We start from the raw sequence: 27,924 nt of genomic DNA, 5'->3' as shown, positions 1-27,924 counted from the left end.
AGCAACTGAAGGAGTTTTAAGATGGGGATCTTTTGTCTGGGGCTTGAGGAATTTGAGGTGACTACAGGACATGTAGGTGGGGATGGCTAGCAGACAGCTGGAGGGCTGGAGAGCAGGTGGCAGCCACAAGTATCTGCAGGGCAGTATGCCCAGGAATGGGAATGAGGTCACCCAGGAGGAGGGGTAGAAAGAGGAAGGAAGGCCAAGGTTGGACCCCGGAGTACCAGCTTTGAGCTGAGAAAAGAGGACAGAAAGCAGGAGGAGAACGAGCCACTGTGAAAACAGCAAAGTAGAACAGGAGGTTTAGTCAGGAGTCTATGGTGGGCATCATGGCATCCACGAACCCCCGAATAGCTGTGTGTATCCCCAGGATCCATGCCTGCCATCACTTCTCAGAGGGCCTCTGACTCCAGAAAAGGTGCAGACTGACTAGGGGCTCGGATTTCAAAGAGTAACCAGCAGGGTCAAATCTAGCAGCACAGAGGACTCAAAAGACCAGGACTGAAAAATGTTCATTGGATTTGCCAGTGGCAACTTACGGTGACCCGGACAGCAGTGGAGAAGTGGGAACAAAGGGCAAGAGCACTGTGGTGTGGAGTGAGCAGGAGCGAGAGGGTAGAGTGTGAGCACAGCTTCCAGAGCTTCTGGTTCCACAGGGCAGTAGGGCCCGAGAATTTAGGGTTCTAACATTCCCAGGTCATGTGGATGCAGCTGGTCTGTGGTCCATGGCAGTGCAGGCCTTTTCTCCAGACCTTTTTGTGTGAGGAGAGGGGTTGGATGGTACTAGAAACCTCACATGTTAAATGATATAAATCTTATTTTGAAACAAAGGTAGCAGTTGGGTGGCACTTTTTACCCCTTGGACCACATGCCCTGCTGCTTCCACCTTTGCACCGTGGAGGTTGATGGCCCTAAGCTCTGACAGTTGTCATCGGAAGTGCAGCAGGGCTATGCTGTGGGTCCTGGCCATCTCCACTGGACTGGGGCATACTTGGTTCAGCTTAGCCTAGAAAGGGTGGGCTTGGAGGGACCACTCAGAGCTTGAAAGGGTTCCCAGCGGCAGGGAACACCACTGTATGGCCCCTGACTCAGGCCGGCACTAAGAAGTAGAGGAATGTGGCCCAGGGAAGGGGCAGATTGCTGAGCTGGAGGACCACCAGGGAGGCCAAGAGGCCAGCAATAGTAGGAGTCAGCATGGAGCCACAGAAGCAGGGGCAGTCGAAGGAGGGCCCAGCAGCGAGTGTCTGCTTTGAACAGCCGCCTGGCAGGGTGGCAGGAGCAGGAGTGGCAGATTGGAGGACCTTATAGGCCAGATCAGCACGTCACAAGAGTGTGAATGGGTTCTGGCTCCTTCTAAAATAATTCTCCCCACCATGGAATTACTTGAGATACCCAGGCTAGGTTCTTCCGATGGGCTGAGTAATGCTTTTGGGGAAAGAGAACCAGTTAAACAGCTTCCAGGAGGATCTGTGAATCTTCACCTTTATGTGCAACGTTTGTGCATTGGCTGGGATCTTGAAGAGGGATCCACAGCTTTCATCACTTTTTTCAATGACCCACCATTACGGGTGTATCTCACATATGCCGCTCAAGGTGGGCCCTTCACTCTGGTTCCCTGAGTGGCACTAGACAGAAGTGCTGCCGGAGAGGGCAGGGAGACCGGGTGGGTCTGGCACCCGACGCCGTGGGAACCCTGCTCACCCCGCCCAGCCCAGGGCTTTGGACTCCCGCCTCCAGCCTCCACATCCTGGGTTCTGCAGCCTCCGGCTCGGGCTTCCAGGATTACATCACCTCCCAGGCTCCTCTGTTACACTTTCACACTCTTCTCTGGTTACTGCTCACTTTTGTGTGCAGCTATTGTAGACACCGATTGTATCCTCACTTGAGTCTCTCTTTCACATTGACTGCCTTTTCCCCAGGCCTGGCTCTGCGCTCCTCGGAAGCCGCTTGTTGAGAATGAATGTATTCAGCGGGCGTCTGCTTGCTGGAACGTGGTCTGGGTTCCCTGCCTAAGTGGGGGCCGCTTTTGTCTTCGCAGGTCTCTGAGCTTATCTTTCTGTGAGCCCTGGAGACATGCTGACCTTTTCCTCTGACTGCCTCCGTGTGCTACGAGATTTGGTTTTGCAAAATGTGAACTTTTCTATTTTGGTATCTTTTTATTTGTGCTCAAGTGTTACTTTTTATTGGTTCCAGTGTGAAAATTCAACTACTTGAACCTCCTAAAATCCCAGTGTCTGATCTTGGCGGTTCTCTCTACCATCCGTTCCTGGGAACGTGTTCACACTGAATGAATATTGATCACAGTATTTATGTCTGAAGTCACTGCACAGGATACGAACTAGATTGAGACGGGTTTTTTTTTTTTTTCAGTTGATTATTTTCAAGCTATAATAATAATAAAATGGAGATTTTCAAACCTATTTTAAGGTAGCAAGGATGGCGTGTCGACCTCCCCATGTATGATCAGCATTCTGCGTGCTGCTTCCTCTACTCACCCCACCCATACTGACAGCTGTGTGTCAGTAGTAAAATTTAAATTATGAAAATGCTACATGCTTATAGGCTTTTTTTTTTTTAAAAAAGGTTGAGAAGTAAAAGCTCTCAGTCCCCAAGCCCACACTCCAGAGGTAACCAGTGTTGACGTTTTATATGTGTCCTTCCTGAAGGTTTTTTGTGAATATTTGAGAATGTGGGTGTATATGCAGTGTTTCCCACAAATAGAATTATGTATTTTGTATTATGTAATATGCATTTAAATACATTTCAGGGGCCACCTGGCTGGCTCAGGCAGAAGAGCATGTTGCTGTTGAATGGAGTTGGGGGACAGGGAGTGAGACTACCTGTAAGAGGGGCCTCATCAGTTTGTCTCACCTCCATTACTCTCATTTGTCTGTTTATGCTTCCCCTTGGCCAGCAAGTAATGTCTTGTTTCCTTCTAGTATTTGTATAGTTCTTTTTTTAGGTTTAGGGTTCTAAACTATTGTCAGTTTATTTCCATCCTTAATTTGAATTGGGGATATACATCTTTATTTTTTATTCAAATGTCTAAAGTAGTTGTCCTGGTTGCGGGGGGAGTGGCGCCTGGGTAGCTCAGTCGGTTAAGTGTCTGACTCTTGGTTTTGGCTTAGGTCAAGATCTCACAGTTCTTGGGTTTGAGCCCCACATAGGCTTTGTGCTAACAGTGCAGAGCCTGCTTGGGCTTCTCTCTCTCCCTCTCTCTGCCCCTCCCCCACTCGTGCTGTCTCTCTCTCTCTCACAATAATAAATAAGTAACAGATAGTTTTCCCAGCACGCCTGGCCAGCTTAGTCAGAGGAGCAAGCGACTCCTGGTCGTCGTGAGTTTGAGCCCCACGTTGGGTGTAGAGTTTACTTAAAAATAAAATCTTTAAAAAACAGTAATAAATAGTTGTACCCAAATTTCTGTTTATGGACTCATAATACCCAGAACAAAGGGTTCACATCTATACAGGGTAAATTAACTGCTTCTTACACTTTAATGGTAGACTGACTCTTCGTGTTTGTACAACAAACGGTAGCATTCATAGTGGAATGACTAAATCATGCTCCATGGATGCTCTGGTGGGTTTTCCTCTCCCCTTACTGATTCTGGGGCTTGAGCTCTGTCTTGTTTCGTCAGTAGGTTCTGAAGTCCTGTTAGGCCTCAAGCTGGACAGCAGTTGCAAGTGATCAGAGGTGATGTCAGATTGGTTTTGGCCCCACAGCTAGACATTTCTCGGTGTGATTGCATCAGAGGTCCTCATGAGATTATTGCCAGCCTATTGTTTCTTCATAACTTCGCTTGGGTTTGGACAGGAAAGTGCTTTTGATGTTTCTGCCCTCACGCATCCTGTGTGGTCCCACCCCGTCCCTCCCTTGTCTGGATGCCCAGCACGGTGCAGCAAACGCCTCCCACCTCTGGGGCTGTAGAAAAGGGGCCTCATTCTAATCAGGCATGTGTGTGGACTATTGACTGGAGCCCACACGTGGCCTGTCCAGTGTGACGGCCTTAGAGTGGTTGCTCTGGTGTGGCAGCTTGGGTTTGTGGAGGAATACATGGGGATACATGTTGGGCAGCACAGCGCTGCCCAACAGAAGAGTGAAGCTGCCAGTCTCTGAAGGCCTGGACCCGCTTTGCAGCTCCCACCTCAGTGTGCTGGGCAGAGCAGCCTGAGAGCCTAGGTTAGAGAGCCTTGCTCTCCCCATGCAGGTCTCATGCCCCTTCAATCTCTTCCCCACAGGGCAGCCACAACAGTCCCTCTTTTCTTAAAAAGCTTCTCCAGGGGCACCTGGGTGGCTCGCTTGGTTAGGCATCTGACCCTTGATTTCAGCTCAGGTCATGATCTCACAGTTCATGAGTTTGAGCCCTACATCAAGCTCTGTGCTGACAGCATGGAGCCTGCTTGGGATTCTCTCTCTGTGTCTCTCTCTGTGCCTTCCCCTCTTGGGTGTATGCTTGCTCACTTTTAAAAAAGGGGCGCCTGGGTGGCTCAGTTGGTTAAGGGTCTGACTTCAGCTCAGGTCATGATCTCACAGTTCATGGCCATGTTTTACTGGTGCCATGTTTTTCTGTAATTTGGGATAAAGGTGGCCAACAAAGGCTTATAATGAGAAGAGTTCCACAGTATTTATAGGAACAAAAAGTGCTCTTCATAGATTTAAATGAGAGACAAGATGGACAACTGGAGGAGGAAGCGTTGGCCTTCCCCTCCCTGCTCTGGGCTGCTGCTCCTGCACCAGGGGGAGCGTCCCACGCGGGCTTCTCCTCCCCTCAGAAACTGCTGTCCTGCATGAAGGGAGTGGAGGCAGTATCCTTACTGACACATCTGCTTGCCCCAGTGCCGGGAATGCACACCCAGCCTCCCAGCCCTCTGTGTACCCACATTCTGCAGCTCTGGGGCCAGTGTTTAGTGCCAGGGGATCAGGGAGGAGGGATGGTGGGCAAAGACTGCAGAGCCATCAGTAGTTGTTATAATGGCATCTGTCACATGCCCTCCTTCAGATAACTGTCACGATCGTACCAGCTTGGTGAAGTTCATATTATCGCGCACGGTCTATAGATGAGGAAACAGGAGCACAGAGCAGAAGTAGTGGCAGCCAGGAGTTGAACTGCGGTCTTCTGGTTCTGGATAAACCGCCACCCTGTCTCTTTGCACCAGTGTGGAGTGTGATGGCGGTTGTGCCATGGAGCTGCCTGGGAAACGTTTGTCCAGGCTCTCAGTGTGGTGACATCCTGGTGGCTCGTGCTGCCCAGTGTGTTTTACAGGTCTTTGGTGGTATCCCACTGAGAAGCAGCTGCTTCTATATTGGACTCTTCGGGGTGTTTTTCACATCTTTAAATGGCTAAGGCAGTGTCACTCCTTGTGGAACAGTTGAGAAATTCTAATGAATAAGGCTCTACCTGCATTCAAAAATTAGTCTTTTATTTTTGGGGCTTCATTTGAAAAATGAAGTTGAGCTGGATGAAGTGAGGGTCCTTTCTGTTCGGATTTTCTGAGACTGTCCTGTGTTCGTGATTTCGCCTTTCAGAGCCGCCGTGTTAATCGGTTACCGTTTCCCAGAGCCCATCCAGTAGGGGCTCTGCAGCCATGCATCTGTTCCCCGACCCCGTCTAGTGTTGTCACCACAGACCTGGGACCGACCGGCTCTGGCTCCTTCTGATGGGTGGCTGTGACCGCCTGTGGCCCTTGCAGCTGAGGGCTCAGTGTGGGGCAACTGAGCCCTGTTGGATTCCTAACTGCTGTGCCTGATTCCTAGGTTCTCCGACTAAACTTCAAACCAGAGGAGCCAGGCTGCTGGAATTGTCCGTCGTCGTTGAGGGCGGGGGGCTTTTGGGAAAGAACTGCCCAGGGCCGACTGTGTTGCAGGGACCTGCTTGGAAGTCGGGGCAGGAATTCCCCAGCCCTGGGCCATTGCCTCATCTCTGCCTGGCACGGCCGAAGTGTGTTTTCACAGGTGCTGTTTTCTGTTTCACGTTTTCATACACGGAGTAGGGGGAAGTGCAGCTACTGACAAGCAGGAAAATGCTATTTTTTTTTTAATTGTTTCTTTTTTTCTTTTTCTCTCTCTTTTTTTTTAATGGAATTAGTCCTTGGCTTTTCTCCCAGTCTCAGCCCCCCTTCCGGCTGTTAATGTCCCTGGGTAAATACAGATAGAGATTGCTTTGTGTATTTTATGGGGTTTTCTGTTTTAGAGAATTATGTTACACATGTTTTCGTTGTCAATAAATAAAACCTTTCCCTGTCCTGGCAAGATCCAGTATACATTGTGTGAATTCAACTAAATTTGTAAAGTCAGTAAGTAGGGGGAGGGTAGAGGGACAGCTGCTCGTTAAGACCAAGGGGATCGGCAAGAGCAGAACTGGGTCTCTTCTCCAGAGCACTTCTTCCTGACGTACCCAGGAATGAGATGCCCACGCATTGGGACGGGGGTTCCCTTGAAACCTCCCTTCTGTGGGGAGGTGCTGCTGTGGGACAAATCCAGTAGAAACGCTGGAGCCAGCTATCCCCCATTTGGTTCCCCCTGGGCTGGGGCCTGGCTCCCTGCGGGTGCTGAGGGAGGAGGTGCCCCGTCCGGGCTCTGGCCCTGAGCCCCGCAGGCCACCCCACAGCTTTGTCTCGGTCTTCACACGAATGCGCCGGGCCTTCCCACCACGGCCACGCTGCCCTTGCGTCCTTCTGTCAACCCTGTGCCCTCCCTCCTCACCCTTCCCGACCCTCCTCTTCCTTCCTGGCCGACCTTCCTCAAGGGTGTTGTCTACACTGGCTTCACTCTTGCTGCCAGTTACTCCCCAGCCCACTGCCTTCCCGGTGTCTCACCCTGACCTGTGGGGCAGTCAGATCCAGCGGGCGTTTCCCTCTTAGGCTCTTCCCTGAATTTCCGAGCTGGAAGCTCTTGATTTCTTCCCAACCCTCAGGCAGCCCTTTGGTCTCACTCTTATTACCACGCCCCACCCCTCACTCTTCAGAATCACTCCCGGAACTTCACGTGTGTAGTCCACACAGCCAACGGCCAAGGCCTCACAAGTGACCCAGCCAGACCACAGGGCCGGACATGTTTCCTGACCCAAGAGGCACCTGGCCCGTGTCCCCACCCTCTGCAAAAAGCCAAGTCTTCCCGGGGCAGGCTGGGCCCTCCCACTGTGCCTGGGGAGAAAGGGTGCTGAGAGGCCTCCCTGGGTGACCCCTCTGGTAGCCTCAGAAGAACGGTTTTCTCGAGAAGCCGCAGAAACCTTGCCGATGGTTCCCAGATCAGCTCCAGACCTCATGACCATGACCTGGGATCACCTGGAGTCAGACCTCCCTCAACCCCTCCAGACCAAAACCACCCCCCCCCCCCCGCCCTGCACGAGCACCTCGCCCAGCCGTGCCTCCGCGCCCAGCAAGGCCATCCACCCACCTGCGCTCTCCTCTTTGGCCTCCGGGGTGGCCGCACAGCCCCGCTGTCTTAAGTGCCACTCTGGTGTCTTCACTCCTCAGTCTTCACCGACCTCCTCTCCCTCAGTTCTTCCTGCTTAACTCCTGTCCCAGCCTTGCCTGCACCCCCCACAGCGTGCACACACAAGTACGCACGTGTGTGGTGCACACAGCACCCTCGAGCGGTGGGAGCCGCCCCATCACCGCCCGCTCCCCTCTCGGCTTCTTTCCCCAGCTTTTCCTTTCGGGATACTCGCTGAAAGCTTTAGCAGAGGAGTGGTCCCAGGTGAGTGTTTCAGGAAGGTCACTCTGGGCTGAAGCCTCTTGGGAAGACCGTTTGGAAGCACGACGAGTTAGAATACACGCTCCTCAAGCCGGCAGGTCCCACTTGTAATAAATCCTCTGTCCTTTGAGACCACTTACGCTTGCAGTCTAAAGGCGCGGCTCCTGTGCCACTGGTTGGGGCCGTGGCAAAACTGGAAGCAAGCGGAAGTCCTTTGAAGGGGAGTGGCGAGAGAGCTCCCAGTGCCGCTGTCCTGGGGACAATTTGTGGCTTCGACCAAGACGGACCCTGGAGAACGACACATGGCAGTTTGAATATACGTGTGTGAATACGAACTGGAAGCACTTCAGACTTCCCAGTGGCCCTTCTGGCAAGCGCAGGCGTGGGAGACAGGGGGCTCCATGTTGTGTTCTGAGGGCTTCTGTATGGTCTGCGATGTGTCTGTGTGTCGCCAGTGTGGTCCAATGCTGAGGGAACGGGCTGCGGTGCCAGCCGGCGGCAAGGACGGAGCTGGGACTGTAGGAACGTGGTGGGCGTCCCCGTGCGCGTGCGAGCGGGACACTGGGGTCTTCTCTTTCTGCCAGGGGGACGTGTGGCCCCCGAAGGACAAGGAAACCAGCTCGTATGTGGCTGATCTCCAAAGAAACTTCGGAGAGGGCTCCTCGGGAGGCCAGCACGAGGCAACTAAGGTGCCTCCCAGGTGGCACTGGCCTCGTCCGGCCGCGTCACGCAGTTGGCGCTCGGGAAACCACTCTTTCCCTCACGTGGGTTTGGCGGTTTAGGCTCCTCTGTAAGTTCTGGTGCAGACAGTAGACGTAATTACGCCCCGCGGTCAAGGCACGCCACCACCGGCCCGTGCAGGGCCCCCCCTGTTTCCTCTCCGTCGTCCCCGTGTCCTCTCGCGCGCAGACAGCCGGGTTGACGGGCCGCGTGTGCGGCTTGGTCTTTGCGTTCTCGCGAGAGGTGTGCGTCGGGAGGCGTTACGAAGTCAGCCTCCCCGCGGCTCGGCGGGCAGTGTGGTGGCAGGGTAATGACGGGACCCTCCCGGCCTGGCTTCCGTTCATTCCTGCCGCGGCTCTGGGAGGTGAACTCGCCAAGGAAGGAGGAAAGTGGCTTAGGGAGGTTCCGAAACTAACCGGGAGCGGCCCGCCTCTTCCACGGGGCTCCCTCCGCACAGCCCCGGCTCGGGGAGCCTTGCTCTCCCCGCTCCAGCCCTGCCAGCACCCGCGGCCCTGGGCGGCGTCGTCATCGGAGAGAAGGTGGCCGAGGCCCAGGGGAGGAAGCGCTTGCCCCAGGCCGTGCGGCCGGAGCCAGGCGAAGACCTGGTTCCAACTTTCCACCGGTTTGTCAAGAACCTCTCCCTCTCTGTCTCCGCCCAGGGCCGGTGCCGTCCTCAGAAGGAGGGCTTGAGTTCTTTCCCCTCTCAAGCCAAGCCCGAAGGAAGGCCCCGGCTGACTTCTGCCGAGCAAACCAGGCGATAGGTGGCGACATAACCCGCCGCATGCTTCCCCAAGCGAGCCAGGCGGCCCCAGAGAAACTGTGGCCCACCTCAGCCACAGCGAGTGGCCTGCGCGGCCCCCCTTTATGGGAGATGGTGACCTGTTGAGACGGGCACCCGGCCCCTCTCTGCCCACGTCGTCAGCACGGTCGCTCAGTAAAGACTGGCCTGTGCCGGGTGCTGGGACCAGGCTCCGAGAGTCTGGCCACTGCTCTCAACAAGGAAAAGGCAGCAGGCACCGCCGGCGCTGAGCGCCAAGGCCGGGGAGGCCAGAATGGGGCGGTGGTGGGGAGCTCCAGGGAGAGAGGAGGCAGGAACACAGCCTGCCCTCGGGTTTGTGGAGAGTGGGCAGACCAGACCCCATGGAAGGCTGTGTGACCGGCCGAGTGACCCAGACCCTCCTGTAGGCCACGGGGAGCCCAAGGCGCTCTTTTCCCAGGGAAAACCTGCCACGCGCCTCAGTCTCTCACCCCCAAGGGGCCAGGCTGGCTGCAGAGAGAGACCTTGCTCTCCTTCGCCTTGCTCACCTGGTTAAGAGGCTTACCTTGACCTCTCTAATGTCTGGTCAACTCAGTCATGTAATGATACAACGATGTGAGCAGTCTGATTTAATCCAGAGTATCGGTTAAGCACAAAATGCCCGTGTGCTTGTGTCTGTGTGCGTGCATGTTTGCACACGTGCACTCATGTGTTTGGCTTTGGAGGCAGACATTCTAGAAAAAGAAATGGCAGCAGATAATACAATAGGACATAAATGTTGTAATAAATCAAAAAAATGTTTTTCTTATAAACCCAATACTCTTAATTCCATTCAAACCAAAAAGCACAGCTGTGGGTAGGGAGGGAGTTCACCCAGACCCCAATTTCCCCGTCCTTCTCCCTCCCGCTGACCTTCCCCCCCTTCCCCCCGCCCTGCCACCACACCCCTGCACTGCTCACATCAAGGTGGAGACACCCTGAAACATTCACACGCAGAAAGGGACAGGACTTGGGGGTGAGTGTGGAGAAATCCCAGGACACAACAGCACCCAGGCCACAGAATGCAGACAAATGGCTACTTAAGAAAATAGGGGTTCCAGAAAAGGGGCCACGTGACCCCAGAGGGAGCCCCAGACTTATTCCTGCCAAGTGACCAGACATCTGTGTAGCAACCCTTTGGGGCCTGTGCCAGGAAGGTGTTCGCTCAGCGGTGGGTTCTCCTTATACCCTAGCAGAATCTGAATCCAAATTCCTTCTGGGAAACCTCGTGTTGGTTTCTAAGAACCTTTTTTTTTTTTTTTTTTTTTGAGATTTTTATTTATTTTGGAGAGACAGCACGAGCAGGGGAGGGTCAGAGAGAGAGAGAGAGAAAAATAAAAAACCCAAGCAGGCTCCACGCTGACAGGGCAACAGGCCCCTTTAAGAACCTTTTGAGGTAGGGGTGCCTGGGTGGTTCAGTCGATTCAGTGGCCAACTCTTGGTTTGGGGCTCATGTCATGATCTCACAGTCTGTGAGTTCGAGTCCTGTGTTGGGCTCCGTGCCGACAGCGCTGAGCCTGCTTGGGATCCTGTCTCTCCCTCTCTCTCCGCCCCTTCCCCGTTCATGCTCGCTCACTCTCTCAACAAATAAATAATTTTTTTAAAAAAAGCCTCTTGAGGTAAATTGTGAGGTGGAGCAATGAGAGACTGTGGCATCATTGTCTGATCTTAAAGAATGGGCTTCCCAAACTCATTCGTGTTTGCTCGGTGTGGCTTGTGTTGGCAGGACCCCTACATAGCTCCTGAGACCCCCCCCCCACACACACACACACACAAAACGTACCTCAACACCCTCGGCAGAAGGGAAATTAAAATCATTTCCCTCAATTGCTGCTGCTCCTGTCCCCTCCCCTGTTCCCTGAGCCAGACTCCCAGGGTCCTGCTGTTCTCCCTCCCACTCGGCCTCACCCCATGTCTGCAGGGCTGAGAGTTCTGCCCCCTTAGTGTCCCTTGTGCCGCCCCCAACTCTTCATCTCTGCCACGCTTGGATCTGACCCTAACCTTGATCGCCCTCCCAGCCAGCCTCCCCGGTCCAGTCTGGGCTCCACTATCCCTCCTCCACCTGCTAGCTCTGTCCTGCCCCGGCTTAAATGCTTCAGTAGCTCCCAGTAGCCTCTGAGATAAAGTTCAAACTCCCTGATTTAGCACAGAAGGCCTGGCTCCCCTCCAGCCACTATGTGCCAGGCTCCCTGCCTTCCAGCCACACTGAGCTGCTGTCGGGCCCTTACAGCTCACACCATTCCGCATCTCTGTGCTGCTCTAACCAGACTCCTTTTCCGGAACTCAGTTTAAGATAGGGTCTCTGGTCAAAGTCCTGGTGGGACCCAGAGTGAAGACACACGTGTCCCCAGTTACCATCGGCGGTCCCAGTAAGCGTGGCAAAGGGGCCACACGGCACGAGAGTGAATTTCTCTGTCCCCCAGTCCATCAAACAAAATCACAGAGACTTTCTTCTTTCTTTGATATTAAGATATTTCTCATGTTTTTAAAAATCGTTTATTTTGGGGGCACCTGGGTGGCTCAGTCGGTTGAGCGTCCAACTTTGGCTCAGGTCATGATCTAACGGCTCATGAGTTCGAGCCCCGAATCAGGCTCCGCACTGACAGCTCAGAGCCTGTAGCCTGCTTCAGATTCTGTGCCTCCCTCGCTCTCTGCCCCTCCCCCATTCATGCTCTGTCTCTCTTCCTTTCAAAAATAAATATTAAAAAAATTTTTTTGATAAAATCATTTAAATTCCTTTATGCAAAACCACGCATATAAGGTAGTTAAAAATGCATGCATAAACCTAGAGAGAGGGAAGAAAACTTATCTTAAGCCCCATCTCCTCCAGGCAGCCTTCCCTGATCACTCTGACATAGCTACCCCTGAGACGCTCAGTCCTAGGTCCGCATCACACCACAGTCCTCAGATGGTCTGGCCCGACCTCCCCAAGAGTGAGAGCTTCTTGAGGGCAGGGACAATGTTTCACCTGACTTTGGTTGTCCGTTCTTCAGCACAGTCTGACAGGATCCCCAGTTTGTCCAAGGCGTACACAGATCTCATTATGAACACTTCATGGACAAGTCAGATAATGTGGAATAGGTGGCTTGGAATGAGGTCCGCAGCTGGTTTCCTGTGGGAAAAAACCTGGTTCGAGGACCCTTGATGAAAAAGAAAAGACAAACCCTTTTTGTCTGTGACTGACTGGGAGCTCATTGGGGGCAGAGGGTGGGGCACGGTGACTGCTAAAAGGGCAGGACAGATGCTGATGGGTCAGGCTTGGGAACAGCACCCATACAGCAGGAGGGGGCCCGTCGTTTGAGCTGACTCACACCCCAGCCAGGGACCCCAGGCAGGTCTGCAGGCTGCAGATTGGAGGACAGTCACCAGCCCAGAGAAGGGCCAAGGGCACAAGGGCACATGGACGAAGTCCTGCTCTGTGCCTGGCTTCTCCACCTTCTTGAACGACTACCTCCCTCCATGCTGTTTGTTGAGAGTCAAATCTGATGGCATCCCTGGGTGTCATGGAGAGCCCTTGGGGCCACAGCAGGCAGCAACGAGGTGGCTGGAAATGCAGTGAGGGTGTTGAACTTTGATTGTGAATAGTTGTCAAAAACGTGGCATTGGCTGGGAAGGTCGGAGACCACAGCATTGGCTGAAGTCCTGACCATTCAGTCCCTGCCCCACAGATGAAGCGACTCCCCAGAGCAGGGGCCTCTCCCTTGGGCACCATCACCCGTGTTCCTTTGCAAGCGCTGTGCACCTCTACCCCCACGACGTCCTCCCCGCTCGGTGACAGTGATGCAGACGCCCAGGCAGGCCGACCCCTGTATGGCCGCAGCCGATAGCTACCAGCCATCAATAGCACAGTGTCCCCAGCACACAAAGAGCCTCACTCAGGCTCCAAGGAATGGATGTGAAAATCACCAAAGTGCCTTTCCAACCTCAGGATTACTCAGCAGCCTCTCGTGCGTCACTGGTTCCTTTTCTGATTCCATGAGGAGGCCCTTCCCAACCTCACCATGATTCCCAGACCCCCTCCTTCCCTTCCAAGCACCCCCACTCTGCTCTCTGGCCCCAGAGACCTGGCCTCCTCCTCCACAGAGACAGTAAAGGCCATCAGGCACAAAATAAGGCCCCCCTCTCTCCTCACCCCTACCTCTTCTGTATCTTTGCCCATCCTGCCCCCTCCCCTGTGTCCTGGGGGATAGAAGGGTGCTGCCCCTTGCCCGTCTGTGGTCCGTGTGATTGATCCTGGCCTCATGCAGATCATCCGCCATCCTCTGTGCTCCTCCTATGCTTCTTCCCTCCTGCCTCTGCACATGGCCCCGCCTCTGATTCCTACCAGAACATTCCTTCAGTGCCGCCCCTCTTTTCAGCCACAGCCAGACTGCTTTTATTTTATTCTATCCATTCACCTCTTGAAACTCATCCATGCAGTCAACTGTTGCCCCTCATCCCATCCCCAGTCCCTTCTCCTGCTCAGGCAGGGGAGTTCACAATTTTTACAGGAGAATCTCTTCGTATATTCTTTCTCCTTTGTTGAAAAAATGAAAAGTGATTCACTTACCATGAATGTCACTCTTTTGAAATATACAATTCCGGGGCGCCTGGGTGGCTCAGTCAGTTGAGCAGCTGACTCTTGGTTTCAGCTCAGGTCGTGATCTCAAGGTTCGTGAGATGGAGCTCCAGTGTTGGGCTCTGGGCTGAGAGTGGAGCCTGCTTAGGATTCTCCCTCTCTGCCCCTCCCCTGCTCATGTTCTCTCCCTCCCTCCCTCTTTCTCCCTCTCCTTCTCTGTCTCTCTCTCTCAAAATAAATAAATAGACAAAAATAAAGTATACAATTCAGTGGGGGTTTTTTTAGCATGATCACAAAGTTCTCCAACTCTCATCCTATCTTAATTCAAGAATATTTCGATCACCCCAAAAAGAAACGCCATAGCCGTCTGCAGTCACTTCCCATTCCCCTCTCCCCTTAGGCTCTGACAACCACCCATCTACTTTCTATCTTGATGGATCTGTGTATTCTGGAGATTTCATATACGTGTAGCCATACAACGTTCGTCCTTTTGTGTCTGGCTTCTTTCGCTAACCATGATGTTCATCCATGTGGTAGCATGTGGCAGGACCCCAGTCCTGTTTACGGATGACCAGTATCTTCTTGTGTGGAGACACAGCCTTGTGTTCATCATTCATCAGCTGCTGGACATTTGGCTCGTTTCCACTCGGGGGCTGTTACAAATAATGCTACTGTTAACGTTCATGTATATTTTTGTGTGAACACTTGTTTTCACTTCTTTTAGGTGTATACGTAGGAATGGAATTGCTGTGTCCTATGGTAATTCCGTGTGTAAATTTTAGGGGAACAGTTATACTGTTTTCCACAGAGGTTATACCATTTTACATTCCCACCAGGTATTGTATGTTCTAGTTTCTTCACATCTTTGCTAGCACTTGTTTTTTTTGGTTGGTTTTTTTTTTTGGTATTTATTCATTTATTTATTTATTTATTTATTTTTAATGTTTATTCATTTTGGAGAGACAGAGTGCAAGCAGGGGAGGGGCAAAGAGAGAGGAAGACACAGAATCCGAAGCAGGATTCCAGGTTCTGAGCTGTCAGCACACAGCCTGACACAAGGCTCGAACTCACGGACCGAGAGATCATGACCTGAGCCGAAGTCACACTTAACCGACTGAGCCACCCAGGCGCCCCATTTTTTATTAAATTCTAAATGTTTTATTATTTATTTTTGAGAGAGTGCAAGTCGGGGAGGGGCAGAGAGAGAGAGGGGGACAGAGGATCTAAAGCAGGCTCCATGCTAACAGCAGAGAGCCCGATGCAGAGTTCCACCTCACAAACCGTGAGATCATGACCTCAGCCCAAGTCAAGAGCCTGCTTAACCAAGTGAACCCTCCGGGCGCCCTTTTTTGTTTCTTTCTTTCTTTCTTTCTTTTTTTTTTTTTTAAGATCTTATTTTTAAATAACCTCTACACCCAGCCTGGGGCTCGAACTCACCTGAGATCAAGGGTCTCAAGCTCCCTGGCCAGTCACCCCTTTTTTTAAATCTTTTTGAATACAGCCATCCTAGTGAGTGTGAAATGGCATCTCATTGTGGTTTTGATTTGCATTTCCCTAGTGACAACTGAAGTCAAGCATCTTTTAATGTGCTTATAGGCCATTTGTAAATCTTCTATGAAGAACTGTCTATGTAGATCCTTTGACCATATTTTAATTGGGTCACTTGAGTTTTTATTGTTGAATTGTAAGAGTTCTGTATTCCACAAGTCCCATATCAGATTTATGATTTACAAAAATGTTCTCCCATTCTGTAGATTGCCTTTTCAGTTTTTGCTGGTGTCCTTGGAAACACAAAAGGTTTGATGCAGTCCACATATACCTATCTTTTGTCGTTACTATTGTTATGCTATTGGTATCATACACAAGAAACCATTGCCACATCTAAGGTCGTGATGATTTACCCCTGCATTTTCTTTTAAGGACTTTATAGCTTTAGCTCTTATATTGAGGTTGTCGATCCATTTTGAGTTCATTTTGTATATGGTATGGATATCCAGTTCAAGCACCATTTGTAGAATAAATGATTCAAGACCCATTGAATGGTGTTGGCCCCCTTGCCAAAAATCAATTGGCCATAGATACATGGGGTTCTCTATTTTACCAAACTGTGTATCTTGAAGTCTGTGTTCTTATGCCACCAGCATACGGTCTCGATTACTGTAGCCTAGCAATAAATTTTGTCGTCAGGAACTGTGAGTTCTCCAGCTTTGTTCTTTTGTTTGTTTGTTTGTTTGTTTGTTTGTTTTAGCTATTCCAGGTTCCTTGAATTTTTCCGTATCAGTTTTAGGATCAGCTTGTCCATTTCTGCAAAAAAAAAAAAGCAGCTTTTGGGGAAGCTTTGGTAGGGACTGATTTGAGTCTATAGACCAAGTTGGGGAATGCTGCCATTTTAACAATATGAAATCTTCCAATCCATGAACATGGATGTCTTTCCAAGTCTCCTTTGCTTTCTTTGGTTCCACTCCACAGCTTTCAGTGTGTCCTCCCCCTGCCTGTTAAGCCCGCACCAGCCAGGCTTTGGCTCCCTTGTTTGCACTTGCTCTCTCAGCGCCTCCTCCATTGGTCACCCCTTGGCCCCGTTACTGTCACCGTTCTCCGGACACCACTCTGACCTAGGTCCTCAGTGACCCCCGAATTGACGGTCTGGTGAGCGCGTACCTCCTGGATAGGTTCCCACAGATCTCTGAGGTCTTCTGCCAGTTTCGAACACTCCTTTGTTAAAATTCCTTCTCATGCCACTTTTGCAAACCACTCTCCCGTGCTGGTGCTAGGTCTCTCTGCCTCCTTCGCTGACCCGCCTCCTCCCCTTCCTCCTGCCCCTCCCTCCCCTCCCTCCCCTTTCCTCGGTCCCTTAAATGTTGGAGCTGTGTCCTGGGTATTCTTCTCTTCCATATGAATGAGTTCATCTTGGGCAGACTCATTGGCTTCCAAGGCCTCAGCCTCCCTCTTTACCTCAGAGCCTCCCAGACCTTCTCCTCCAGCCGCATCATTTTGGAACCTTCGGTGCTGTATCCAGGGACCCTGAGACCACCACTCCCTGGTCCCTCTTCTCTCTCATGCTCCTGAGGCTGGCTAGTGGTAACACCCCCACACAGGCACAAACCTAGGGGCCCCCATGCTTGACTCCTCTCCCTTGTCTTCACTCCCAAATCTCATCCACTGCCACATCTTACGGCTTTTGCCCCCTAAATATCTATTTTTAATGTTTATTTATTTGGGGGTGAAGTGTGGGGAGGGGGGCAGAGAGAGAGGGAGACAGAATCGGAAGCAGGCTCCAGGCTCTGAGCTGTCAGCACAGAGCCCAAAGCAGGGGGGGGGAGGGGCTCAAACTCAGGAGCCTTGAGATCATGAACTGAGCGGAAGTCCAATGCTCAACCGACTGAGCCACCCAGGCGCCCGGCCCCCTAAAGGCAGATCCAAGGTGGCACAGGGCAGGCTGTGCGCAGCCGAAGCAGGGTGGGAGTGCAGCAGTCCAGCCTACAGCGTCAGGAGCACAATGACCGCAGGCAGGTTGCAGGCTCAGAGAAGGGGCCGGTAGGTGGGCACACACTGAGGTCAGCGGGCAGGCGGAGGGAGTTCCAGAGCCGCACACCGGTGGAGACCCCCCGAGTGTGGGTTCAGGAACAGTCTCAGGCAGTGTGGCTGGGAGGGCGCAGGAGCACCGAGGGCGAGAGCGGGGTGCCATGGTCCGAGACAACTTTGCAGTTCATCCTCGTGCCTGTGTGACCTCAGGTGCGGCATTTAATACCAAAGCCTCGGTTTCCTTGTCCAGCACGTGGCTTGTGGTGGCATCACGTCCTATCTGGCTCGTGAAAGTCCTCTGTAAATGGTAAAGTGCTGGGAGAGTGTAAGACCACTCAGGGCCAGAGAGGGAAACAGGTAGCTCATTGTGAAGGCCGCAAATACCAAGTGAAAGCGCTCAGGCTTTACTTCAGCTACGGAGAGGATATTAGGCGCGACCTTTTAAGATTCCAAATGACGGAATGTATGGGGCGGGGCTGTGTGGCTTTCCCAACATTGATGAGAGGGCCCAGTTGGCAAACCATTAGGCTGCCCATCCTCCAACAGAACCTCCAACAGGTCCGTTCAGGACCAGCACTGGGCATCCGGGTCCTGTGGTAGGAGTGGGTTCTTCACCCCACCACCACGTTTGGGGGTCGGGGGAGGCTCGCACTGGGCTGCAGGAGGGCCAGACCCTGTCGAGGGCTCGGACCTAAGGGGATTTGGGGGCGCGAGGAAGGCCCGAGAGAGTCCAGCGCAGGGATGACCCAGGCAGGCTTCACGGAGGAAGCGGCCTTGAGCCCCCTAAGTGCCCTAAGCGCTCCCGACCGAGGCTAGGCGGCGGCGGCGGCGGCGGACGAGCAGCCCACGGAGCGGAGGGGCCGTTCCAGCGAGGCTTGGCAGGCAGGGATGTGGCCCGAAGCCGGGAGCCGGGCCGCCCCGGGGGTGGGGGTGGGGGTGGGGGGGCCGCGCGCGGGTGGAGCTCCGGGGACGCCACGCCCCGAACCCCGCCCGGCCGGGCGCTCTCCTCGAGCGGCTCCCGGGGTCCCCGCCGCCTGCGATTTCGGCGCGTCAGCAGAGCGGAAACGGGAGCGGCGCCAGCCCCGGATCGGCGGGGACGCGGCCTGGCAGCGCGGCCGGCGGCTCCGCAGGTTCTGTTCCGCCCGCGTTTGTGTTGGCAGCTGCCCGCGGCGCGCGGCCGGGCGCGATGAAAGGGCCTTCTGTGTGCGCCGAGTGGCCCCGCTCGCCTTTCATTCTTAATATAATCTTCACTTCATTTTCAGCCGAGCAGAGGTTCTCTTGGAATGTTTCCCCTTCTTCCAAAAATACATTCGCGTGCGCGCGCGCGTGTGTGTGTGTGTGTGTGTGCGCGTGCACGCGTGTGTTTGCAAAAGTTCCTTCACGGTGAAGGTCGGGATGGTCCTGGGTAGGGGAAGTGCGAAACCCGAGGCGGGTTCAGAGCGAGACAGAAATGCCTTTCTTCCTGCGCAGGGGCCTCCCCGGGGGTCGCCGCCTCCGTTGGGGTGTCCGCCCTCGAGGCCCCGGGGTCTGGGGGAGAAGGATGGGGATTCTTCTCTAACCACGGCCCACAGCCTGACCCCAGGATGAATGGGCTGTTTGGAGAGGAGGTCAGTGAGGAGGAAGTGAGGTGCCTTCTCAAGAGGTGCCTTCTCAAGGGGTCCCTGCCCAGGGCTGGTCAAAGAGCACTGCCATCAGGTGGGGCCAGCCCCGGACTGTCCTTACAGAAATGAACAGAAAAGGAGAGGAGACTTCTGTGTCCCGCGTTCTGCTGGGGGAAACAATATTCGCTACCGATGCCCGCTGCCCGCTGTGTGGGCTTGAAACAGCCTGCAGCGGTGCCTGGGAATTGTCACCGGTCGGCCACCATTCACCTGGCGGTGCAGAGCGGCATTACACCTGAGAAAAATTTCAAGATTCTACCGAAGACAGACAGCGGTCACCCAGGCCAGGACTTTTCCCTACGTGGTTCCAGGCCCTGGGCGCTAGGCAGGATTATCCTAACTTCTTGTTCGGGAAAAGGACGGCTCAGAGAAGCTAAGTAACGTACCCCCAGTCCCAGAGCATGAGGGTGCCAGGACTGGAAATGTGGAAGCAGGTGGCAGAAAGCCTGACTTCTGCCTTGGGCATCACTGGTTTCCAAGCTGTGTTCTGCCAAGCTTCTACCTGCTTGGAGGGCTCTGAAAACGTACAATTCTGATTCTTGTTTAAAAAAAAAAAATTAGTTCGTGTTTAGATTGGGACTTCTGTTTTGAGCAATAGAGTGGATTATATAACCTGAAAACCATCCGGCTCTGAACACCTAGAAAAGCCAGGCTGAAACCAAAACAGTCAAACAAAAGAAAACTACCAACAGCATCCTTTCCAATCCAAGAAGTGAAGAAACAAACCACATCCTTTTAAGTCCAAGAAGTGAAGAAACAAAAGGAAATTCTCCAACCCGAAATGAAGTTGGCCACAACTGCCCTCGCCGGGGGACCAGGGAGTGGTGAGGGCACAGGCAGAAAGTGGGGACCGGTTGTCATCCAGGGAAGGTGAGGCCTTGGACCAACCGAAGTGGGGGTTGAAGCAGAGACCCCAACTAGAGCTGAAGCTGTGGGGGGTGATAGCCTCAGTGCAAGCATGTGCTGGGGAAGAAGGAAAGACCTTTAGGCACAGAGGACAAGAAGGAAATTTGCGGGGCGCCTGGGTGGCGCAGTCGGTTAAGCGTCCAACTTCAGCCAGGTCACGATCTCGCGGTCCATGAGTTCGAGCCCCACGTCAGGCTCTGGGCTGATGGCTCGGAGCCTGGAGCCTGTTTCCGATTCTGTGTCTCCCTCTCTCTCTGCCCCTCCCCCGTTCATGCTCTGTCTCTCTCTGTCCCAAAAATAAATAAACGTTGAAAAAAAAAAATTAAAAAAAAAAAAAAAAGAAGAAGGAAATTTGCCTTTCCAACCTGGCTGGTAGAATTTTTTAAAATCCCTCGTGATAGTTTGTTACCATGAGCCAGTGCTTATACAAGTTTTAGATTCACATTGACTCTACCCTGCAAAACCTAAAACTGAGAGATTAACATATCTGTTGGTCCCAGGTTTAATTAGGGACAGACTCCAAACTTGCTTTAAAGGAACAGGACGATGGGGCGCCTGGGTGGTTCAGTCGGTTAAGCGTCCAATCTCGGCTCAGGTCGTGATCTCATGGTTTGGGAGTTCAAGCCCCACGTCAGGCTCTGTGCTGACAGCTAGAAGCCTGGAGCCTATTTCAGGTTCTGTGTCTCCCTCTGTCCCTCCCCCACTCGCACTCTCTCTCTTTCTCTCAAAAATAAATAAAAACATTTTTAAAAAATTTTTAATAAAAATTAAAATTTAAAAAAGAAGGAAAATAATACCAGAAGGAAACCTGGAACATCGGGCTTGACAAAAAAGCAATAGAAATGATAGATGTCTGGGCAAATACAACAGACTATTCTAAGTTTCAAAAACTATGTCTGACAGTTGAAAGGAAAAAGCTATAACATTGTTTGGTGGGATTTTCAGCGTAGGTCCACGTAGGATATGACCACCACAATGTAAAGGGGAAGAGGAAAGGAACCTATATTATGGTAAGGTTTCTATATTCCATGTGAAGTAGTAAAACATTGATTCTAAATAGACTGGAAAAGTTAAGTCTGTATGCTCCCTAGAGACACCACTAAAAAACTATACAAAAAGATACAGTCAGAAACACAATAGATAAAACAAAATAGTAACAAGCATGCAAACAACCCAAAAGACAGGAAAGGGGAAATGGAGAAACATACAAGGGAAAAACGGAAAATTGATAAAATGGTATATCTACATCCACACAGGTAGATAATAATCCTAAATGTAGATAGACACACCAACTAAAAGAAAGAGTTTGTCAGAAAGGATGGAAGGAGAAACAAAACAAGACCTAACAATAAATATGCTGCCTACGAGAAACTTACTTCAAATGTAATGATACACATAGGCTGAAAGTAGAGGAATGGAAAAAGAAAACATTCAAAAGAAAGCTGCAGTGGCTATATTAAGATCAGGCTAAGTAGACTTCTGAGCAAAGAAATTTACAAGGGACGAGTTCAATTTACCAAGGACACCTAGCAATCTTAAACGTGTACGCACCCAAAAACAGAGCTTTGGAATACACGGAACAAAGGCTGGCAGAAACGCAGTTACGGAGACTATAGCACTGTTCTCTCAGCTGAGTGGTCATAGTCCTGGAAGACAGAAAACTAGAAAGGCCATTGAAGAAAGAACAAGACCATCAGTCAACTGGATCTAACATTTATAAAACACTCTATGCAACAGCATCAGAATACACCTTCTTTTCAAGTGCCCGTGGAACATTCACCAGGATAGCCTGTATTCAGTGTCCTAAAACTAACCTTTACAAAGTTAAAGAAGTGAAACTATACAAAGTGGAACTATAGTGCCCTGAAACTAGGCATCCGCAACAATAACACAAAAAAATATTCAAACACCTGAAAATGACACAACATACTTCTAAATAATCCATGAGACTGAATACCCCTTATTCTTCGTACGAGGCCTGTATTACCCTGATAGCAAAGCCAGACAAAAACATACAACAACAGAAAACTGGAAACCAATAGCCTTTATGAATATAGGTGAGGAAAAAAAAATCTCAACAAAATACCAGCAAACTGAACTCAACGGCATGTAAAAAAGATTATATACCATGACCCAGAAATACAACAGTAGTTCAACAAACAGAAATCAGTCAAAATTAACTCAAATTGTATCAAAATGTAAGAGCTAAAATGATAAAATTCCTATAAGAAAACATAGTAAATCTTCATGACCTTGAATTTGGCAATGGTTTTTTAGAAATGACATTAAAAGCGGGGCGCCTGGGTGGCTCAGTCGGTTAAGCTTCCGACTTCGGCTCAGGTCATGATCCCTCAGTTCATGGGTTCGAGCCATATGTGAGGCTCTGTGCTGACAGGTCAGAGCCTGGAGCCTGTTTCAGATTCTGTGTCTCCCTCTCTCTCTGATCCTCCCCCGTTCATGCTCTGTCTCTCTCTGTCTCAAAAATAAATAAATGTTAAAATTAAAAAAAAAAAAAATACAGGGGCGCCTGGGTGGCTCAGTCGGTTGAGCGTCCAACTTCGGCTCAGGTCACGATCTCGCGGTCCGTGAGTTCGAGCCCCGCGTCGGGCTCTGGGCTGATGGCTCAGAGCCTGGAGCCTGCTTCCGATTCTGTGTCTCCCTCTCTCTCTGCCCCTCCCCCGTTCATGCTCTGTCTCTGTCTCAAAAATAAATAAACGTTAAAAAAAAAAAGAAATGAATTTCACTTTAAAAAAAAATACATTAAAAGCATGAGCAACAGAAGAAAAAATAGATAAATTGGACTTTGTCAAACTCAAAAAAAAAATTATGCTTCAAAGGATACTACCAAGAAAGTGAAAAGATAACAAAACAGAAAATATTTGTAAATTATATCTCTGATAAAGAACTAGTATCCAGAATATATAAAGAACTCTAAAAACCAAACAATAACAAGACCAACAACCCAATTTAAAAATGGGTAAAAGACCTAAATCACATTTCTCCAAAAAGAGATATACAGATGGCCAATAAGCACATGAAAAGGTACCCAATATCAATAGGCATTAGGGAAATACAAATCAAAACCCAGTGAGAAACCACTTTGTACCTACTGGAATGGCTATATTTTTTTTAAAAAGGAAGAAAACGTTTGCAAGGATGTGAAGAAATATGGACAACACATTCATAGTTGGTGGGAATAGAAAATGGACAGCCTCTGTGGCAACAGTTAACCATATTGTCACCATAGGACCCAGCGATTCCACCAAGAGAACTGAAAACATATGTTCACACAAAAATATATGCATGAATATTCATAGCAACAGTGTTCACAGCAGCCAAAAGTTGGAGGTAAAACTGATGCCTGAAGAAATCAAAAGTCCAAACCGACCTCTAATTAAATAGATGGAACTGGTAGTTTGACATCTTCAAAAATGAAATACTCAGACGCCTGGGTGGCTCAGTCAGTTAAGCGTCCGACTTTAGCTCAGGTCATGATCTCACAGTTTGTAGGTCTGAGACTTGCGTGGGGCTCTGTGCTGACAGCTCCGAGCCTGGAGCCTGCTTTGGACACTGTGTCCCCCTCTCTCTCTGCCCCTCCCCCCTCATACTCTCTCTCAAAAATAAACATTAAAAAAATTTTTTTAAAAAGATTCTCTTCGTCTCCCTCTGCTCCTCCCTTGCTATAAATACGTACGTACATACATACATACATACATACATACATACATACAAACACTAGGTTTAGGTGGCTTTTTAGGTGAGTTTTTCCAGATATTCAAGGAACATAAAATATAAATCATGAACAAAATATTCCAAGGAAGAAAAAAGGAGAGAATGTTTTACTGACTCATTTTATAAGGCTGATAACAGTATCAACCCAAACACCCAACAAAAACAGTAGGAAAAAAAGGAAATTATAAATCATTCTCTTCTAATAGCAATGAATATGTCACAAATGCAAAAATTCTGAGTAAACTTAGCAAATTAAATGTAGCAGTAAAAAAATTAGGACATTATGACCAACTTGCAAATTATACCAGGTATACAAATAATGTTCAGTATTATTAGGAAATATATTAATGCAATTCACTGTATTACCAGTTAAAGGAGAAAAGAAGCCATGGGGTGCCTGGGTGGCTCAGTCGGTCAAGCGTCCAACTTCCGACTTCCGCTCAGGTCATGATCTGGCAGTTTGTGAGTTCGAGCCCCAAGTCGGGTTCTGTGCTGACTGCTCGTAGCCTGGAGCCTGCTTCAGATTCTGTGTCTGCCCCTCTCTCTACCCCTCCCCGGCTCACCCTCTGTGTCTCTCTGTCTCTCAAATAATAAATAAATGTTTAAAAAAAAAAAAAAGGAAAGAAAAGCCAGATGATCTTCTCAATAAATGCAGAGAAAACAATTGAAAAAATAGCATTCGTTTATGTTAAAAACAAAAACTCTCAGTAAACTACAAACACAAGGGCATTTCCTTAATCTGAGACTGCTGTGCACACACCCCTACATGTTCTTCCCTCCTTTTTTGCCAATAGCATTTTTAGCTGGGCATCTGCACCACCAGCAGAAGGGTTAACCTTCCCAGCTTCCCTTGCTGTGGACTCTGTTGCAGTGGGGTCTAAGGGCCGATTTCTGGGAGCCTTACTTACCAGACAGCTACTGTGCACCCTTTGCCTCTGTTTCATCTTTTCCTTCATCCTGGGTAGAACTCAGAGGCCACCTTGGACCATGAGGACCAGAAAGACTGTGGAGCAGTGAGCAGAAAGTAGCTCGAGTCTCTGAGGGCTTCTTGTAAACGAGATGTCATACCAGCCTCTGGTTGCCGACATCTGAACTGTTTTATCAAAGAGAGGTAAGTGCGGCGCCTGGAGGGCTCAGTCGGTTAAGCTTCTGACGCTGGATTTCGGCTCTGGTCGTGATCTCATGGTTCATGGGTTCAAGCCCCGCATCGGGCTCTGTGCTGACAGCGCGGAGCCTGCTTGGGATTCTGTCTCCCTCTGTCTCTGCCCCACCCCCGTCCACTCTCTATTTCTCCCTCAAAATAAATAAATAAACTTAAAAAAAAAGAGAGAGAAATAATTTTATCTTAAGTCACCGTTATTTGGGAATTTTCTGTTACAGCTGAAATTAATCTTAAATGGGCAATACTGATAAAGGATGTCTACCAAAAGCCTAAATGAGAGGTGCCTGGCTGGCTCATTCAGAGGAGCAGGTGACACTTTTCTCCGGGTTGTGAGTTTGAGCCCCATGTTGGCTGTAGAGATTACTTAAAAATAAAATCTTAAACAAACAAAAACACACACAAAAAAACAGGTGTCTGGGTGGCTCTGACACCAGTTGGGCATCTGACACTTGATTTGGGCTCAGGTCACGATCTCACAGCTGGGGGGCTCCAGTCTGGAGTCCAGCTCTGTGCTCACAGTGTGGGGCCTGCTTGGAATTCTCTCTCTCCCTCTCCCTCTGCCCTTCTCCCCCTTGTGCACGCACGCTCGTGCTCTCTCTCAAAATAAACTTACACACACACACACACACGCACGCACACAAGCCTCAATCAGTTGTCGTACTTAATAGTGGAATATTAGAAACGCTCCCTTAAAATCAGCAATTCTGTTTCAGTTCAGGATTGTCCTGAAATTCCTGGTCAATACAGTAAGATCAGGAAATAAATACGACACTCTTCAAAGTGAAGGGCAGTCGCATGGTTTCCCCTCCATGTACAGGAATGTTCACGACATCATTGCTTTCGGTGAAACTGTGGGGTCAGCCTAAGCACCCATCAGTGAGTCAGTGGTCAAAGAAATCAAATTATTTTCCCCATGTAATCAAATTGCATGTAACAGCCAAAATAACAACCAAAGCTACATGTACCACGTGGACAGATGCAAGATACGCTGTTGATTTTCTAGGCCGTATCTTTCTCTGTTGGAAAGATGTCCTGCAATTTTTACAGATGAAATTTCATGGCGTCTGTTTTGCCTTAAAATAAGTCAGAAGAGGGGCTTCTGGGTGGCTCAGCCAGTTAAGCAGCTGACTCTTGATTTTAGCTCAGGCCACTGTCGCACTCTTCGTGAGTTTGAACCCTGAGTCAGGCTCTGTGCTGACAGCACATAGCCTGCTTGGGATTCTCTCTCTCTCTCTGCCCCAGCCCCACTAGTGCTCGCTTGCTTTCTCTCGCTCTCTCTCAAAATAAAAAAGAAATAAACTTTTAAAAAAATGATTTAAAATAAGTCAGAAGAGTGAGAGGAAGTAGGTAGGGGGGTAAACAAAGCACATGTAGCCATGACTGATTGTTGCTGAAGTTGGTATATGGATACACAGGGGTTCATTATATTATTCTCTGCTTTTGTGTACATTAGGGAAAATAGTGTGAAAAGAACGCATTGAGAACAACATACTCAAAATGACAGTATTTTTACATAGTTTAACTTTTTTTTTTTTTTTTTTGAGAGAGAGAGAGAGAGAGAGTGAGCGGGAAAGGGGCAGAGGGAGAGAGAGGGAATCCCAAGCAGGCTTCCCCCTGAGCTCGGAACCCCACACGGGGCTCAATCCCACGACCCTGGGATCATGACCTGAGCTGAAACCAAGAGTTGGATGCCCAATTAACTGAGCCAGCCAGGCACCCCTGCATAGTTTAAAAGCGCACAAAACATTACTGTATATTGTGCAGTGATTACATATATAAGGTTTTAATGTATATATTTTTATATATGGTTTTAAAATACATATACGGTTTGTAAAAACATTCATAAGAGTGATAAACACTAAATCCAGGAAGATAGAGGAATTAGGATGGGGAAGAGTTGCGTAGGAAACTTCAACTGGTTTTGTGATATTTAAATATTTTTGTTAATATTTATTTATTTTTGAGAGAGAGAGAGAGAGGGCTCGAGAGGGGAAGGGCCAGAGAGAGAGGGAGATGCAGAATCTGAAGCGGTTTTGTGATATTTTATTTCTTAAAAGAAAATCTGAAGCAAATAATGCAAAATGTGCAGATTTGACAAAGCTGGATTGTATTAGCTGTTGGTTATATAATTTCTGAACTTTTTTTTCTGAATGCTTGACACATTTACTTTTAAAAACATTTTTAGCTGTTTACAGAAGAACAACATGCCTACTCAAATGACTTTTAAAGTTCATTTATTTTCAGAGAGACAGAGAGAGCACAAGCAGGGGAGGGGCAGAGAGAGACAGAGAGAGAGAATCCCAAACAGGCTCCGCACTGTCAGTGCAGAGCCCGACATGGGGCTTGAACCCACAAACCACAAGATCATGACCTGAGCCGAAATCAAGAGTCAGGCGCTTAACCGACTAAGCCACCCACGCACCCTTCAAATGAATTTGAAACCAAATGCTTACACATTTGCAATCACCAAAGCAAAATTTATGACTAAACTGAATTTAATACATGATTACTATTGTTAAAAAGTAAATGGGGCGCCTGGGTGGCTCAGTTGGTTAAGCGTCCAACTTCGGCTCAGGTCATGATCTCACGGTTCATGGGTTTGAGCCCCACATCAGGCTCTGTGCTGACAGCTCAGAGCCTGGAGCCTCCTTCCGATTCCGTGTCTTCTCTTTGCCCCTCCCCCGCTCGTGCTCTATCTCTGTCTCTGTCTCTCTGTCTCTGTCTCTCTCAAAAATAAAATAAATGTTAAAAAAATTAAAAAGTAAATGAATTTGACACTATAATTATACTAATAAAATATCATTTCTATCTGTTCTGTATACTGAGAATCTCATACAAAAAAAAAAAAAAACTTTAAAAATATTGGGAATTGCATCATAAAACAACTTTGTCCAGATAGAGTTCACAAAACATACGATTTAAAGTGTACAATTCAGTATTTTTTAGTACATTAACAGATAATGTACGATCATCACCACGGTCAACTTTAGAACTTTTCAACACCTCCAAAACAATTATAACCGTGTAACCTCTCCCATCTCTCCCAGACTTATGCCAAAACTAGTCTACTTGGTGTTTTCTAAAGATGTGTCTATATTGAACATTTCATATAAATAGTATCATATAATATGTGGCCTTCTGTGACTGGATTCTTTAATTTAGCAAAATGTTT

General features: G+C 49.6%; 2 protein-coding genes across 7 annotated transcripts in view; one reads left to right on the top strand and one right to left on the bottom strand.

Moving 5' to 3' along the window:
- Positions 1–9,130, bottom strand: part of LOC106980710 (E3 ubiquitin-protein ligase TRIM50) — a 45,304-nt gene extending 36,174 nt beyond the window's left edge. The window contains exon 1 of the mRNA XM_053213220.1: positions 7,396–9,130. The gene's annotated coding sequence lies outside the window, so the exon portion shown is untranslated. The remainder of the gene's footprint in view (positions 1–7,395) is intronic.
- The window catches only part of FKBP6 (FKBP prolyl isomerase family member 6 (inactive)), a 77,739-nt gene that overhangs the window by 22,381 nt on the left and 27,434 nt on the right, over positions 1–27,924 (top strand). The window contains exon 9 of one of the 6 annotated variants that reach the window (XM_027041967.2): positions 5,000–6,264. The exons of 2 other annotated variants lie outside the window; for them this stretch is intronic. The gene's annotated coding sequence lies outside the window, so the exon portion shown is untranslated. Of the gene's footprint in view, positions 1–2,193; positions 2,396–4,999; positions 6,265–27,924 lie in introns of those variants that run through there. 3 more of the 6 variants (XM_027041964.2, XM_015078792.3, XM_053213224.1) reach the window with 3 other exon arrangements.

This window comes from Acinonyx jubatus, chromosome E3 (genome assembly GCF_027475565.1).
Source record: "Acinonyx jubatus isolate Ajub_Pintada_27869175 chromosome E3, VMU_Ajub_asm_v1.0, whole genome shotgun sequence".
Lineage (NCBI taxonomy): Eukaryota > Metazoa > Chordata > Mammalia > Carnivora > Felidae > Acinonyx > Acinonyx jubatus.
The sequence above is the reverse complement of the archived record's forward strand: the minus strand, read 5'-3'. Positions and strand labels throughout refer to the sequence as shown.